Genomic DNA, 17,074 nt, shown 5'->3' on the forward strand with positions numbered 1-17,074 from the left:
GTGAGGATAAAGAAGGTGTTTGGAGGAGGCCATGGGGAAGTAGCCCAGGGAGTTGTAGCTGTCATGCAGCTGTTACAGGAGGCACTATAGACAGCTGCAATCCACAGGGCCCTGGGCTGGAACCCGGAGTAGATGGCGGCTCCGGGTTCCCCCCAAACCTCCCAACTCCTGATCAGACACAGGAGGAGTTGACCCAGACTGTGGGGAAGACCACTGAGATGAGCAAATCTGCCAATAAGCGCAGGACCCACCAAGGTAGAGGAGGAACTTTGTCACAGCACCCAAAGGCTAGTAAGGTCTTTATGAAAAAGATGCTTTATTTTCATGGGCAAATAAATCATTAGGGCCTGAAGCAGGAAATGATTGTTTTGTTTCATTAACTCAAAGATAGATGGCTACAGTTAATGCCTCTTCTATTTAACAATAGTTAGCAAGTAATTTTTGGAGGGCATCATGTAAACACACACAACTTTACTGAGGGAATAACAGAAGTTCTGTACTTTGTCCTCACTTCTAGCTTCTTCTATAGGAGTATTTTGGCAGTATGGAAGTATTATGGAAGCTCCTCGAAATAAAATTATCTTGCCTGACAATTGCACCTGTTTAGCAAAAACCATTGCTCTTTTGCTCCCTCCTTCCTCACTTTTGTTTATAATGCTGCAGAATCATTTAATGGAGCTCCATTTGATCCACCTCCTTGTTTGTGCAGTTGCATCGTGACTGGGTCAGTAGGAATGTGCATAGCTTAGAAACTGATGTTTGTGAATTAAGTGCTGCACAAAGTCAAAGGCGGAAGCAGAAAGCTTGTTGTGCAGGTCTACACAAGAACCTATTGTTTTTACACACTACATTTTTTGGAATATATTCAGAATCCATAGCCCTTCCTCCATATGATCATAGCTATTTTAATAGATTGGATTTGGAGTCTCATTTACTTGCCAGTATTCCTTTGAAACATTGGGTTGCTATTTTATTAGCTTTCAACTTTTTTGTTATAAATCCACAAGAATATTTAAAGCTAACAATCCTCTGAGGGAGAGAAAATGAACAGTACACAGTATCACACAGCAGTGAGTTTTCTTTAGTCTTTATACTCTAGTTCCATATGTCATTAAAAACAAATGGCCATTTTCTTTTCAAGAGTCATTTGTAACTGTGTGAAACACAGCAATAGAGTCTGATGTGAAATGACATTTCCAAGTGATCCTCAACAAGTCATTTCAGCCACTTTTTCTTCTTCTCATTTCTGCACCAACTCACAGTGTCGGAAGTCATTACACACTGACATTTTACATCTGCATTGTGACATTATGTCTAATCTCCAAGTGCTTTGGAAGAGAATGTCACATGTGGTTAATTTTCAATTTGAAGCCATAAAAGTAGTGAAAATACTGTTTGTTAGTCATGTGTGTCATTTATTGTTCCTACAACATTTGATCACAGAAATTAGAAACAAGAGACTCATCTTGTTCCTCCCTCCATCAGTGCAGAAAGTGCCCTAAAGCATAGATGAGTGTTTTGTCTTGTTCAAGTGAGGGAGGGGAGCAGGTGCCTGAGGAGGAAAGTGATATGGATGCTCCTTAGGGTAAGAAATTATTCAGCAGCATCCACCAAGTCAGTGAAAGGTGTCAGAGTGACAGCTCTGGAGCCCCAAGCTCTGTCTACCCACACAACTGTGAGCACAGAGAGCAGCAGAAACAGTTTCTTGCCATAGCTTTACTGAGATGACACCAGCTGATGTGGAGGGGCCATCCCTAGGAGTAGAAGGATAATTCAGTCTCCATGACTATTTAGTACTTGACCTCTCTCAAGGGACCGCCAAAGTTGCCAATCAGCACCTAACATTGAGTGTTGGGGGGGGTGGCAGTTGTGTTGTGGACACTTAACCTGTATGAGCTGGACTAAGACCACTTAACTCATTTTATATGGGCCAACCAAAAGCCAAATGATAGTTATGATTGCCAGTTACCAAAAGTCTGTGTAGGATTTGAACCAGCAAGTAGAAGCGAAAGGCTCTCCCTGCCATTATCAATCTCCAGACAATTGAATTCTGTCACTTGAATAATTAGTTGCTGAACAAAAACCAGTAAGCACGGTCATTACTTTTTTGAGCATGCTCAGCAAATACCAATATAAAAATAGTACAGTACACTGACAAAGGCAGGAAAAATAGTTTTATAGGACAAAACTTTTATGAAGGTGAATGGTACATTGGTTCACTTCTATAGGAGTTGTAGTGTAGACACAACTGTCTCCACAGAAAATTTTAAAATGTACTACAGATGCGTAATTAGACAAGAGGGGAAAGGAGTTTTATAACTGCTTGCAGAACAGTCAAGAACACACTCACCATGAAGAGAAAAGCAGCAGTAGAAATGCAAGTCCAACTGTGAGCCTTTGGATCTCTCACATTAAAAGAATATTGTCCCCACGCCTCATGTTTGCACTACAGGAATAAATCTAGAACTAGCCAATGGCTGTAATAAAAACTGTAAAAATCAACATATCCCAACATACACTTGCGTGTGAGCCATACACTCAGAGCCGTGCACAGAAATTGATTTGTGTCCTTGGCGTGACAGAAGATTCTCATGGACGTCCTTGGAAGCTGTGCTATATAATGAATGCAATATAACAACAGACAGGGCTGGCGGCCCCACTGATCATTAAGGTTGCCTGAAAATTCCCTTTATATGGCTCTATTTTCAGTTGCTAATAACTTTGCCAAACTTTAACCCTTCAGGCTGCAGTTTTTCATGCTGTGTGTGTCTGTCTCAGGAATGTTGTGAAAATAAATTCATTAGCGTTGGGGAAGTATTCAGATACTCTAGTGCTGAGCCCCACAGTAAAGCCCATAAGGAAATTAATAATTCTGTGTTCCGAGCAGGGTTTGAATAGTGTGCAATAACTAAGACCTAGGGTCACACATTGAACAACCAGAATATTGACTAGCTGCTCATTAAGCAAGCATCATCCATCCAGTACACTGAGTAAGGCAGGAAAAATAGTATGTGATCATGCAATTAAAGACTGTATCATAGCACACAATGCATGCATACAAGAGGGCACAATTATGGTTGCATGGGCAACCTTAACTCTGGCATTTCCTAACTTCTGAGCGCTTGACTTTGCATCCTTAATAATGTATTTTAACAGTTTGTGCTTGTAATAAATAATAAACAAACATCATCTCTTCTAAAACCTTCATCCATAGTTCTCAAAGCGCTTTATAAAAAAAAGTATAATTATCCCCATTTTTGGATGTGGAAAAACGAGGCACAGGGAGGTGAACTAACTTGCCCAAGACTATATAGCTATATGATATAAACTGAATGTTATTCTGGATAGTAAATGTACTAAATGACAGCAAAGGGTTCTTTTAACATTTGATTGGCTTGCTACAGGTACCCACCTTCAAGTTAGTCTTGTGAGGCACTCTGAATGGTGTTTTATGGAAAGCAGAAGAAGTGTAAAAAAAGTCTTACATTCATTTTCAGTAAGCACTTCTCTGAGTTCCTATAAACATAGGTATAAAATTACCAGATATCCCGGTTATTTTTCAGCTGAAGTCACAACACTGATTTACCATTTGCTCAGTTTTATGGCGGTCACAACTCCTCATTATTCAGGAAACTGTACATTTAACACATACACTGGGCTAGATTCTCAGTTCCAGTCTTGTCCCTGAGTGACACAATGGGGATGTAATCCAGGCAGCTGCGAATTCCTCCAGCAGAATTAAGGGCAGAACACTTTCCCAGAAGCAGTAGTGTTGCATAACGCCAGCTATTAGAAGGTATTTGATAAAAAGCAAACCAGATTAAAGTGTAGCTACAATGGGGTGTATTAGAAGGGTTGTAATAGAACTAACTGAATATCCCTGCCTTTCTCCATTGTCTCTCTCACCTCTCATTTTCAAATAACTGTCTAGTGAAGCTAGCAGTTGTATTACTAATAGATATAAGTGACAAATATGAAGGAATCAATCCTCTTTTGTGGGGACGGGGGGGGGGAAGAAATGGGTCATATTTGAATTTGCAGCAGACAGATGTAAAGTCGCAGCTATAACATCCTACTCCAAAGTAAAGCACTCTAGTGCCTTCTGTTTCCCAGAGGCACTGAGTCATCCATTGAAACTAGAAATTATGTATCATGTACAGACATGCTGGTTCCTTCTTGTATTCATTATCCCAAATGACCAAGAATCAGTCATATTTTCTTTCTAGGGTAGCGTTCAGTTCCATGCCATTTCCTTCAATATATAATCCTTGAGGAGGAGACCTGCATGATTTTCTGCCGCTTAGGACTTGTCTATACTGGAAAATGTTACCAGCAAAAGTTCAGCTGGTGTATTACTTTGGCAGAATGTGTTCACATTTGGCTGCCTTTGCCAGTACTGTATGTCCTCACAGAATCAGGCTGTACCAACACAAGTGTTGCAGGGATAAGCATCCCAGCATACACCAGCACCATCAGCTGACACACAACCTTGTGGGAAATTTTTGCAGTATACCATGGGATACAACCACTCTCGTAAGGGATTGTGGGACTTTGACCCCAAACTGTCACAGTTCTCTCTGCTCCATCCCATAATCTACTCTTTTTGCACTAGTTTTACTCTCTCTGCCATCTGACCACAAAAGACATGGATGCCACACAGATCATTGGAGCTCTCGTCTATTTTGACGACAGGACATCTGATTCTTGTGTATTTGCGGAGCCACAATTACCACCACAGTGGCTAGTCATGCACTGTGAATACAAAGGTTGGGTGGATGATACAGACAGTGAATGAAACTGATCAGCTTCTTCATGTATTTACTGACTAGCTGCGCACAGTTGAGTGATGACTCTGGATTGATGAAAAAAGCAGCAAATGGTGGGACCAGATCATGATGCAAACCAGGGATCACCAGCAGTGACTACAGAACATTCAGATTTGGAAAGCCACATTCCTGGAGTTGTGTGCCAAGCTCACCCTGGTTTTGCTGTGCAGACACAAATGGGAGCTGCCTGGACAACTGAGAGATGGGTGACACTTTCTGGAGGTTCGCAACTCCAGATTGCTATCCTTCCATGGACACCAGTTTGGTGTTAAAAATCTGCAGAGGGGCAGTCATCATCCAAGTGTGCAAGGGGCGGGTACATCAATACTTTTGTTTTCATAGCTCTGTAACTCTCAATGCTTTAAGAGTAAAGTTAACAAAAATCCTTTGTTAAGCCTGCGTTGCTTGTGGTCCTGCTACATTGTCCTTACAGGGGTTAAAGCAGAAGCCTGGAGTGCCCGCAGTCTAGGTGGTGCTCTAGTGGCACATGTATAAGTGACTGGTGGGGATGAGGAGTCTCAGACACTGATTTCAGCATGTAGGGTAACTGAGTCCCATGTCCCAAAGAAGAGTGGGGTATGGAGTCAGGTCATAACATACAGTATGGGGAAAACAATGCACAAGCTAAGCAAAAGTGAGTAGCTGAGTGGGAAGCGTACTACCTCATGCTCCATTTAGCTGTCTTTCTCCTTCCGTGGAATATACAAATTGCTAAAAACATAGCGGACAGGGAAATGGAGAGTAGCTGCAGTAAACAGAAGAGAGCAAGTTATTTATTATTTGCTTGGCACTGACAATGTGCTTGGTACTGTACAAGCCAAATAAAGAAAGTCTCTCCCTTGGGAATTTAGATCAAAGAACCAGACACAGATGAGATTAGGCAAAGTGGGAGACCCAGAGGAATGTATCTTATTTATACGGTATATGTCTTCTTTATTTTAAAAACACAACTGTTAACAATTCTAACCAAAAGCTTGATTGCAGCTAGTTCAGGACAGGTCAGCACTGTCCCCAGTTCTTAGTTCCAACCCATTATTAAACTCTTGAGATAACGATTCACCTGACATTAGGACAGGGTTTCCCATACTTTTTCCAGAATGTGAATCTCGCCTTACATTGCATTATGGACACTTTCCCTCCCACTCATGATCCTACTGACTGAAATTGCTTAATTCTCCTGCTACAAAAGATTACTACATACTTTTATGGGCCATCTTGATTATCACTGCAAAAGTTTTTCTCCCCTGCTGATAATAGCTTCTCTTAATTAATTAGCCTCTTACAGTTGATATGGGTACTTCCACCTTTTCATGTTCTCTGTATGTATAAATATCTTCTTACTGTATGTTCCTTTCTATGCATCTGATGAAGTGGGCTGAAAGCTTATGCTCAAATAAATTTATTAGTCTCTAAGGTGCCACAAGTACTCCTGTTCTTTTTGCTGATACAGACTAACACGGCTGCTACTCTGAAACCTACATACTTTTATCTATCTTAACACAATTTAGCAGCCAGAAATAAGAAGGGGAGAGCAGCATGTGACCAGATGGCTCTCTAAAGACTATCAGCAAGCGCTCCATGGACTTCAGTTTAGGAATCTCCACTCCACAGCTTTCAGATTTCTTCACATAAATGCCACTGTCATACTTCCAGTTTTCTAATCTTCTGTTTCGTCACCCAAGTATTCATTTGCGGTCAGATATTTTCCATTTTGTGGAGGGAGCGTGGGTTTGGTTCTATACTGGTCTAATTTTGACTCTGCTGAGGATAATCCCCCACGTACATATTACATAGGATTGTTTTCTCTCTACAAAATGAGGCTGCACAATAACCGCTCTCTCTACTTCCATATTAAAGTTGTTTTCCTTACAGGTGCTGCCCTTGCACAGAACACCGCCAAATCACTCATACATGTCAAAAACCAGCTCTCTCGCCATAAAGCTGCAGCATCTACAAACTAGTGTCACACCACATTCTAACATCCCATAACTCCTACCAAACAAGGTTTCCATACTTTGTCAGACACTTTCCACCAAGGCCATCAATCTCTTCCTAGCCTTCCACATGCAAATAGTTTGCCTTTTTCTATTCCTAGTCACAACAAACTGTCTGTCACTCTAATCTAACCTTTGAGGGGTCATTGCTGAGTCAGCTTCAGAGCTTTACTTCAGTCAGCCGTTTCTGTTTACATTAATATCAACATCATCGCAAGACCTAAGAACAGCAGCAAGACTTGCATAGCCCAGATCCTTAGGACTTCAAGCTCACATGTATCAGAGTCTCAATTCCATACACTGCGACCTGTGAAGTGGTCTGCGATAATGCTGAACAAAGTAATATGAATTACCTCATGATAGAAGTTGAAAAAAGTTGTACAGTTGCTCTAAATTTTCAAGTATTTCAATGCACCATCCCTAGATACTGAGTCAAAAGTCTAATTTTAGTCTACAGTAAACACACACAGCTCAGCACATATGTAGTATGAAACTGAACAGCTTCCTGCTCTGCTTTGTTGAAATGTCTCCACAGCCTATCCAATAACATTACGATAGCAATTACTTTCCTTATTGTATGAAGTAGATTACGGTCATGAGTTGTTACAGCTCACACTGTGGGTAAGTATACAGTCATGAAGAATGCATTCATTTTTCAAATATAGTAATATGGAATGTTCTTCTCAAACGCCCACCCTGACAAGTCCCATCCTCTCCACCAACCTGAGCCTCCACATCCAGACCCTCACACCACTGACTCCCAACTAATTTCAGCCAGACCCCCGTCCCATGAAGCCCCATTCCCCCAACACCCATATTCTCCCACTGAGAGCCCCATACCCAGACTCCTCCACTGAGCCTCAATCACCTTCACCTGGAAGCCTCTGCAGAGTCCTATTGCCCCTGCACCTGGACCCCACAGCCCAACAAGCCTCCGTGTATCCAGAACCCCCCAACACCTAGACCCCCCCCTTTGCACTGCCTACACCCAGACTGTCCCACACAGAACCCCCAATAACTCACACCTGGATCCCCCCCACACTGAGCCCCTTCATACTTGGATCCTGCCTGGTTGAGCCTGCTTGTCCTACACCTGCGGCAGAGGGACAGGGCCCCAGGGTGTTTCTGAGCCAGGTCCAGGCTTTGTGCTGTGTTAGGGTCAAGTGCAGCCTCACCACTGAGTCCATTTCCCAGGGGTGGGGGTGCTGAAGGGTGCTGATCTCCCACCTTCATGCAGCCAGTGGCCTGTGCTCCCCACTGCCATGCAGGAGCCTCTGCGTTTATTTATTGACAAATGAAACTTGCTGGATTTTGCAGAATTTTAGAATACTGTGCTCAGAATTTTTAATTTTTTTTGGTGTAGAATGCCCTCAGCAGCAATTCTCTATATATTTTGGTGCACTATATTGCATGTGGTTTTTCTTCCCTTACTGCCCTCAAGTTTCAAGCTTCTTCTAGGGTCCTATGTACCCTTAACAGAATGGCATATGCTGAGAAGCTCAGGAAACAAAATGGAAAAGTGCAAAGGAGAAAGAGAATGGCAAGTAAGTATATCTAATATTAAAGCAGCACTTCTGAGAAAAGTTATTGGAAGCAGAAGATATTTGTTCAGAACAGTTAAAAACAACCAAATATTTAAATGGCAACACATGATGAGGTCTATTGACTGAATTTGTTGCCCTTCTGAAAGTTCGGTAATTCTTAGCAGTTTTCTAATTCGAACACTGACTGACAAACACACATTCACCAGTTTGGCTTAAAATTTTATCTGCTCTTTGATGTTCCTGCAGTTTTTAGACTTTCTCATGATAACATAGAAGATGTGCTTCGCATGTAAGATAATGCTTGGTTTTAACTTAGATTACACGGAGAACAATTTTAACGGTTCTTTTGAACTTTTTTTTTTTTTTTTTATAACATCCATCTAAGCTCTGAGAATTTGGTAGTATAAATAAGTGAAATGGCAGTGGATTTCTAATACAGTAACTCCTCACTTAAAGTCGTCTCGGTTAACATTGTTTCATTATTAGGTTGCAGATCTATTACAGAACATACTCGTTTAAAGTCATAAGAACGGCCAGACTGGGTCAGACCAGAGGTCCATCCAGCCCAGTATCCTGTCTGCCGACAGTGGCCAATGCCAGGGAATGAACCTAACAGGTAATGATCAAGTGATCTCTCTCCTGCCATCTGTCTCCACCCGTTGACAAACGGAGGCTAGGGACACTATTTCTTATGGATCCTGGCTAACAGCCATTAATGGACTTAAGCTCCATCTAGCTCTCTTTTAAAACCCTGTTATAGTCCTAGACTCAACCTCCTCAGGCAAGGAGTTCCACAGGTTGACTGTGTGCTGTGTGAAGAACTTCCTTTTATTTGTTTTAAACCTGCTGTCCAATAATTTAATTTGGTGGCCTCTAGTTCTTATATTATGGGAACAAGTAAATAACTTTTCCTTATTCACTTTCCCCACACCACTCATGATTTTATATACCTCTATCATATCCCCCCTTAGCCTCTTCTTTTCCAAACTGTAAAGTCCTAACCTCTTTAATCTCTCCTTACATGGGATCTGTTCCAAACCCTTAATCATTTCTGTTGCCCTTCTCTGAACCTTTTCTAATGCCAGTATATCTTTTTTGAGATGAGACCACATCTGTACACAGTATTCATGCAACATTCTGTTATAAGGTTGTTTGGCTCACCCCGCTCCACCTGCCCGTCCGATGAGCCTGCCAGGGAGTGGGGTCGGGGCCTTGCCCTGCTTCGCCCACCTGGTGTTCTAGCCAAGGAGCGGGGTCAGGGAGTGGGAGTTTGCCCTGTTCCGCCCACCTGGCATTCCAGCTGGAGAGCAGGGTCGGGGCGTGGGGGCTTATCCCATTCTGCCCAGCCGGCATTCCAGCCGGGATGCGGGCAAGCCCCTGACTCCGCTCCCCAGCAAGAGTGCTGAGCGGGTGGAGTAGAGCAAGCCCCCGTGCCCCAACCCCACTATGCTCTCCCCCAACCAAGCTTCACAATCATCATTCATGAGTACAGTATAAATAGTTTGTTTAAAATCATTTAAAACATACTGGATATGTATATAATGTCTTTTGTCTGGCGAAAAGAATTTCTCTGGAACCTAACCTCCCCCATTTACATTCATTCTTATGGGGAAATTGGACTTGCGTAACAATGTTTTGATTTAAGTAGCATTTTTCAGGAACATAACTACAGCAAGGAGTTACTGTATTCTAGCTACTGTAATAGTAAAGGGTCCTACAGCAGCTAAATCCTGAAACAGTTCTACACCTTATCTGTAGGGAAAAGGTAGGAATTCAAATTGACTTTAACATCTCAGAACAAAAAGTTAAACATTATACACAGGTTTAGGTCCAGACTGCGAAGCCCTTATCTGGTGAACGCTGACTCGTGAGTTATCCCCACTGAAACCATGTGTCAATTACAGCGCAATACATTCCTGACAGAAAAGATTACAAATAAAGACATTTCCCTAAAAAAAACAACCAGAGTTCATATATAGAAGACAGTACACAGAATATTATAATGCTCTGAAAACTAACACGGATAAACAAAAAAACAATAAACTTCATTTTTTTGATGTTTGATAAAGCTCAGTGTAATTATAATTCATTTTTATGAGCCTTTGGCACATGCAGATTCTAAGCAGGTCTGGAAGCACGAAGTACCAGAATACTGAGAGAAAGTAATTTACTAGGTGACTATTTCACTGTGCACATAATCTTTATCACTCTCATCCATCTCCCTCAAAAGATCCAACTTTGTCTCAGATTTGCCAAGGGAGACTGAGGTAGTTAGGCCTCCAATCAGAGTTGGACATCTGAGTCCTTAGGTACCTCTCAGAATCTCAACATTTGTTTGTTTGCTTTTCTGACTTCCCCGAGTTTTGTTTATAGACAATAAATGATACATACAAGAAGCTATTAAAAATTCAATATTTGCCAATAGCTATCAAAGATCTCTCTTCATTATAAATTTAGGAGAAAATGCCATTATTCTCAGATACCACTAGTGTGGAGTTAAGTTAAACACTATGTTCTCTCAACCTCTACTCAGTATAGCATCTGCTGGCATCTGCTGACTTTAATAACAATTATTCTAATACTAGCCAGACATCATATTAATCCTCTTTAAACTACAGATGCATACATTTCAATTAATTGGTCAGAGGCCCTCAGGCATGAATACTATATAAAATGAATAGACTATATACTTAATTATGTATTTTTCTTGACTTTAACACTTTCCTTGGAATTACTTATTACTGTAGACCAAGAATATGAGCTACAGAAAGAACCTCAGGTCAGTCACTGAACATTTTAAAGAAACAGAGAAAATTATTTGGTTACGAATTATTAACTGTGCTAAAATGCAAACTTTCACCTCTGACATCTTAAGGCATCAAATCACACAGTACTCCAATATACCAAACATACATATTTCAGCATTGTAACTTTCTGCATCAATAATCTTTTTTGGAGAAAGAACCATATAAAACATATCAATAAACCGAATGACCCCTAACTATTGCAATAAGCAATGTTTAGGCAATACCCACAATGCAAGAAGGCGGCATGCTGGAAAAACTCTCCCACTCACAAGCAAGCTGCCTTACATCATGCATGGGGAGAAAGAAAGGAAGAGTCTATAGAGTACGTAAATACTGCACATTTGTAGCAGTTACAGACTAATACAGGCAATAAGTCCATTTTTCATCCTCCAGTCCCAATACGCCTAACTGAAAGTATCTCTCACTTTCTTATCCGCTGCCAAAAGGCATGTAAATCTCTTCTCAATATGGGATACAATACAAATGCTTGCTCCAAATGAGAGAAATAACCATTATATTTCTTTTTGTATATAAACACCACTGACCAAAAAGGTTTCCTGTGACTCACAGACACCTCACCCCAACTGCTTACAACTTTTGCAGCTACAGTAGGCTGTAGCCCACGAAAGCTTATGCTGAAATGGATTTGTTAGTCTAAGGTGCCACAAGTACTCCTGTTCTTTTAGTGTATCTACTGACATTAGAAACTGCCATCAGAAAGCTCCTTGCTGAAGAGTATGTTAGGATTTATCAACCCGATGAACTGAAGCAACAAAGCTAAGGTTCACATCCTATACATCCTTGTACTAAAGAATCCAGAAAGGAAAACAAAAGGGTTGCAGATAACACATGCAGAGAGACCTCAGGTGCAGTCATCCCTACACAGGCAGAGTGCTCGTGATGGAGAGAAAATTGAAATGTAAAAGAAAGACTCTTCTATTGCGGTTAACCTCTCTTTCATGCATAAGAGAAAACAGGGATTAAGGATTTTCTGACTGACAGTCCAAAATCAGTGCTTGTAAACATTTATTGGACAAGAAAAGTCTCCCCAATAAAACACCCTAGTAATAGTTTTTTTCCCTCCATATGATTTTAACAGTCTCCATCTAACCAGTGGAGTTGGACATAATGCTTTATATGGCTTTTAGATTACGGAATTCTTCAAGCGTTGGTTTATAGCTCCACATATTTTCATGACAGGAATCATAAAAATCATTTCAAAATTCAAGTGAAATAAAACAAGATGGTAAAAAGAAGACTTGCATTTGTTTCTAATTTGGATGTTTCTCAAAATATCAGACCTCATAATAACATTGGGTCTCTTATTACTTCCATCTAGAAATGCTGGTTTTGGCACTAGCCCAGGATTCATCATCATTGTAATTTCCAGTCCCTGAAAATGATATACAGACTGTATCTCTTGCCAATCTGGAACACAAAGAAGTTCGCTTCTATAGCCACTAAAGCAGACACTATCTGAAGGAAAAAGACAGCATTATAAACAAGCACAGAATATCAAACACCTTGTTGCTGTGATGTAGAATAAGGACATGGCATAAATGAAATATTGATTGAGACGGATCTCATGAGTCAGAATCTGCACAGTTAGTGGCAAAAATATCTGACTGCAGAAGGGACCGACACACAACAAACAGCCAACATGACATTCACAGGATGCAATACCAGTAAAAATTAAAAACAAAAATCTGTTGGCATAAAATTAGTGGGAGCAATTAAATATATACACAGAATGGGCTCTTTGTCATCAGTCCAGAAAGGAGCAACTCAGTTTGCCTTCTTATTACTGGAATTATAGAATGAAATCTTAATGAGTTCTTGGAAAGCCTTCTGAATGTACCCAGAAATCAGGAGCCAGCTGTTGCATACTCTGGCCAAAAACCACACGCAGTACATAACGCTGCTGGTGCTACTGTAAATGGCTGGAAAATCCTGGTTTAGTGCAGGCAGCATGAGGAGTGTTATTTACAAACCAAAAGAAGTGCCACCAACTGCACACTTGACCCCTTTGATTTACAGGCCTGCAAAACATCAAAGAGATGGAGAAAGTGGGAAAGTACCCTGTAATATATTAAAGTACTGCTTAAGAACCCAGGAATCTAGATGGAGAAGTAAATCTACTATTTAGTGACCGTTTCATTAGAGTGGATTCTCCACCCTTAAATCAGGCCATTAGCACATAGCATAAACCAAAAGAAACCCATTTTATAATGCAGGATGCATATACATTCTTTTCAGAGTGGTACACGTGTTTGTATCAGCAAAACCAACAAGGAGTCCTTGTGACACCTTAGAGACTAGCACATTTATTTGGGCATAAGCTTTCGTGAGCTAAAACCCACTTCATCAGATGCATGGAGTGTGCTATAATATATATTCTGCTTACTGTATTTTCATTCCATGCATCTGATGAAATGGGTTTTAGCCCACAAAAGCTTATGCCCAAATAAATGTGCTAGTCTCTACAGTGCCACAAGGATTTGTTTATACATTCTCTGTTCATCTGAAAAGTTACAGTGAAAATGGAGAGTTGACTGTCTCTTCAACACACAATTGCAATAGTGCAACTGAGGTTCAGATCTGGAAGAAAAATTAATCCTAGAACAGAAATCCTGGCCCAAATACCAAACTAGATACAACAGTGTATATTTATTGTACCTCAAAGGATATTTAGGAATCATTTTACCAGTGACCTGAAGAGCTCTGTGAGAGCTTGGAAGCTTTTCTCTCTCACCAACAGAATTTGGTCCTCAGTCACCTCATCTCTCTAATATCCTGGGACCAACACAACTACAACAACACTGCATACAATCATTTTACCAGTGTTATTTATGTCTATAGTTTTCCTCAGTCAAAGTTCTACTTTCTGGCATCACACAAAAATTTATATACACGCCTCAAAGGGCAGATAGAATGGGAAAACAAACCATGACCACCTCTGCTGCTATCTTTGTATGTGTAACATTTATTCTTGAAAACAAAGACATTATATTCCGCACATCAGTGATACTATCCACCATAAACTCCCTCTCCACGAGCATTAGTGCACAGTAAAACTATCCAGAGTACAAATGCATCTTCTGAAAAGCCTAATACCACAATAATTCAGTCCCCCATAAACTTAATCACCATACAAAGAGAACTGTATAATTAATAAATAATATTTTAATATATAAAAAGCCCACCTTAACAACATTAAATGACAAACTGAAAATCACAATAACATTCCCTTCACTGCCTCAGATTCAGTACCCCACCAACAGTTTAAAATGTGTATGTAGAACATCCCTAATTTATGCAGCACACCACTTAAAAATATAACATAAGACTGGACAGACTGGGTCAGACCAATGGTCCATCTAGCCCAGTAGCCTGTCTTCCAACAGTGGCCAGTGCCAGGTGCCCCAGAGGGAATGAACAGAACAGGGAATCATCAAGTGATCCAGCCCCTGTCGCCCACTCCTAACTTCTGGCAAACAGAGGCTAATAACACCATCCCTGTCCATCCTGGCTAATAGCCATTAATGGACCTGTCCTCCATGAATTTATCCAGCTCTTTTTTAATCTTGTTATAATCTTTGCCTTCACAACATCCTCTGGCAAAGAGTTTCACAGGTTGACTTTGCATTGTGTGAAGAAGTGCTTTATTTTTTGTTGGTTTGTTTTAAACCTGCTGCCTCTTAATTTCATTGGATGATCCCTAGTACTTGTGTTATGAGAAGGAGTAAATAACACTTCCTTATTTACTTTCTCCGCACCAGTCATGATTTTATAGACCTCTATCATATCCCCCCTCAGTCGTTTCTTTCCAAGCTGAAAAGTCCCAGTCTTATTAATCTTTCCTCGTATGGAAGCTGTTCCATACTCCAATCATTTTTGTTGCCCTTTTCTGTACCTTTTCCAATTCCAATATATCTGCACGCAGTATTCAAGATGTGGATGTACCATAGATTTATATAGAGGCATTATGATATTTCCTGTTTTATTATCTATTCCTTTCTTAATGGTTCCCCACATTCTGTTTGCTTTTTTGACTGCTGCTGCACATTGAGTGGATGTTTTCAGAGAACTATTGTGGGGATCATGTTTTCCATGTGCATTACTTTGCATTTATCAACATTGAATTTCATCTGCCATTTTGTTGCCCTGCCACCCAGTTTTGAGAGAACTCTTTGTAACTCTTCACAGTCTGCTTTGGACTTAACAATCTTGAGTAGTTTTGTATCGTCTGCAAATTTTGCCACCTCACTGTTTACCACTTTTTCCAGATCATTTAGGAATATATTGACCAGTACTGGTCCCACTACAGACTCCTGGGGGACACCACTATTTACCTCTCTCCATTCTGAAAACTAATCATTTATTCCTACCTTTTGTTTCCGATCTTTTAACCAGTTACTGAACTTTAATAGATTGGTGAGGCATGATTTCCCTTTACAAAAGCTGTGTTGCCTTTTCCTCAACAAATCCTTTTCATTTATGTGTCTGATGCCAAGCAGTGTTTGGTTGGTTGGTTGTGCATAGCTCTCACATGCCACTGTTCACTGAAAGCAAAAGCTTCCTCTTTACTTTCTTATGCAAAATGCAGCAGATATGATACTTGTCACATTAGTCACTGAATGGTCACCTTATTTTCATTTTTCCAAAGGCAAACTCCACCACAATCTTGCACCAGTTGAGTACATACTTGAATCTGTCTTGCTCAGTATGTGATCAGGAAGAAGCTTCATTAGCCATAGAAAAGTAGGTACTGCAGGATCCCTGAGAATCACAGAATAGTAACACAGGTGTTCAATGGGAGCAAAGTTCATTTCCCTTTACCATCTCTTGAAAAGTCCAGTTTTTAAACATTCTAGCACACACTTTTGCTGGCCACCCAATGTACACAAACACCCATGAATTTTCCATGGTGGTCCATTAAGGCTTGAATCTCTTTGTTAATTTACCTCTGGAGTTTGTAGGAGGAGAAGAGGGGGATACAGAATGAGCCAGTGCGTTATTTAGTACTGAAATGTAATTGTAGTTTTGGATCAGTAGCAGAACTATTAGTTGAAATGACAAGACTATAGCTGTGTAAAAGAGAGGGGCCTTACAATCAATATTAGACATCAAAATCCAGATAATTTTGTACATACACACTAAAGATATATGCAGCAGGCTGAAGGTCAAACCCTCAAAGAATCAGAAATTCTATGACTTAAATATACTCACTATTTGAGGGGCTAGTACTGTGCACAAGGAATTTATCATAATTTAACACCACCGTTACAATTGTTTCCTAGAGATCTGGCAAGAAAATCCACCAATCGAGTGTTAAAATTTAATTTGAAAAATAGTGGCCGATCTAGGGCAACATACCACATGTATGCAAGCTCCCCTCCCACTCTGCACACAGACGCGCGTGCACACACACTCACACTCTCCACCACACCCCCAACACTGCAGCAACAGATAAATAATTCCAGAACTGTGCATATTCTTGCTGACCTCACTGATGACAAAGGTTAAAGGCTTCCATATCGGCTCCCACAGCACTAGATACTCAGGAAGAGGCAGCATTTTCCTGGCCAGGCTGACCTCTTCTATTTGCATGGTAACTTTTCAAGTCTTACAAGCATTTTACAAACCAGGGAAAACAAACAAATCAGGAAACTATATTTAAAAAACTGCAGTGTCCTTTTCACTCCTACAACACATTATTCATCTTCAAGAGGTGGTTGACTGTACACAAAACATTAGCTGTGATTAAAATCTGACACAGATTAAAGATTTAGTAGGCTGGTACAATAACGTAAATTTAAACAAAACTGAAACACCAAGACCAATGACAAAAACAATTTAAATCACACCCCTATAACAACTTAAAGACCTGCTGTATTCAGACC

General features: G+C 40.5%; 1 protein-coding gene across 3 annotated transcripts in view; it reads right to left on the reverse strand.

Annotated features, from left to right (window-relative positions):
• The window catches only part of KIAA1671 (KIAA1671 ortholog), a 120,873-nt gene that overhangs the window by 33,561 nt on the left and 70,238 nt on the right, over positions 1 to 17,074 (reverse strand). The window lies entirely within an intron of this gene.

The sequence above is a fragment of the Chelonoidis abingdonii genome, chromosome 22 (genome assembly GCF_003597395.2).
Source record: "Chelonoidis abingdonii isolate Lonesome George chromosome 22, CheloAbing_2.0, whole genome shotgun sequence".
Taxonomy (NCBI): Eukaryota; Metazoa; Chordata; order Testudines; family Testudinidae; genus Chelonoidis; species Chelonoidis abingdonii.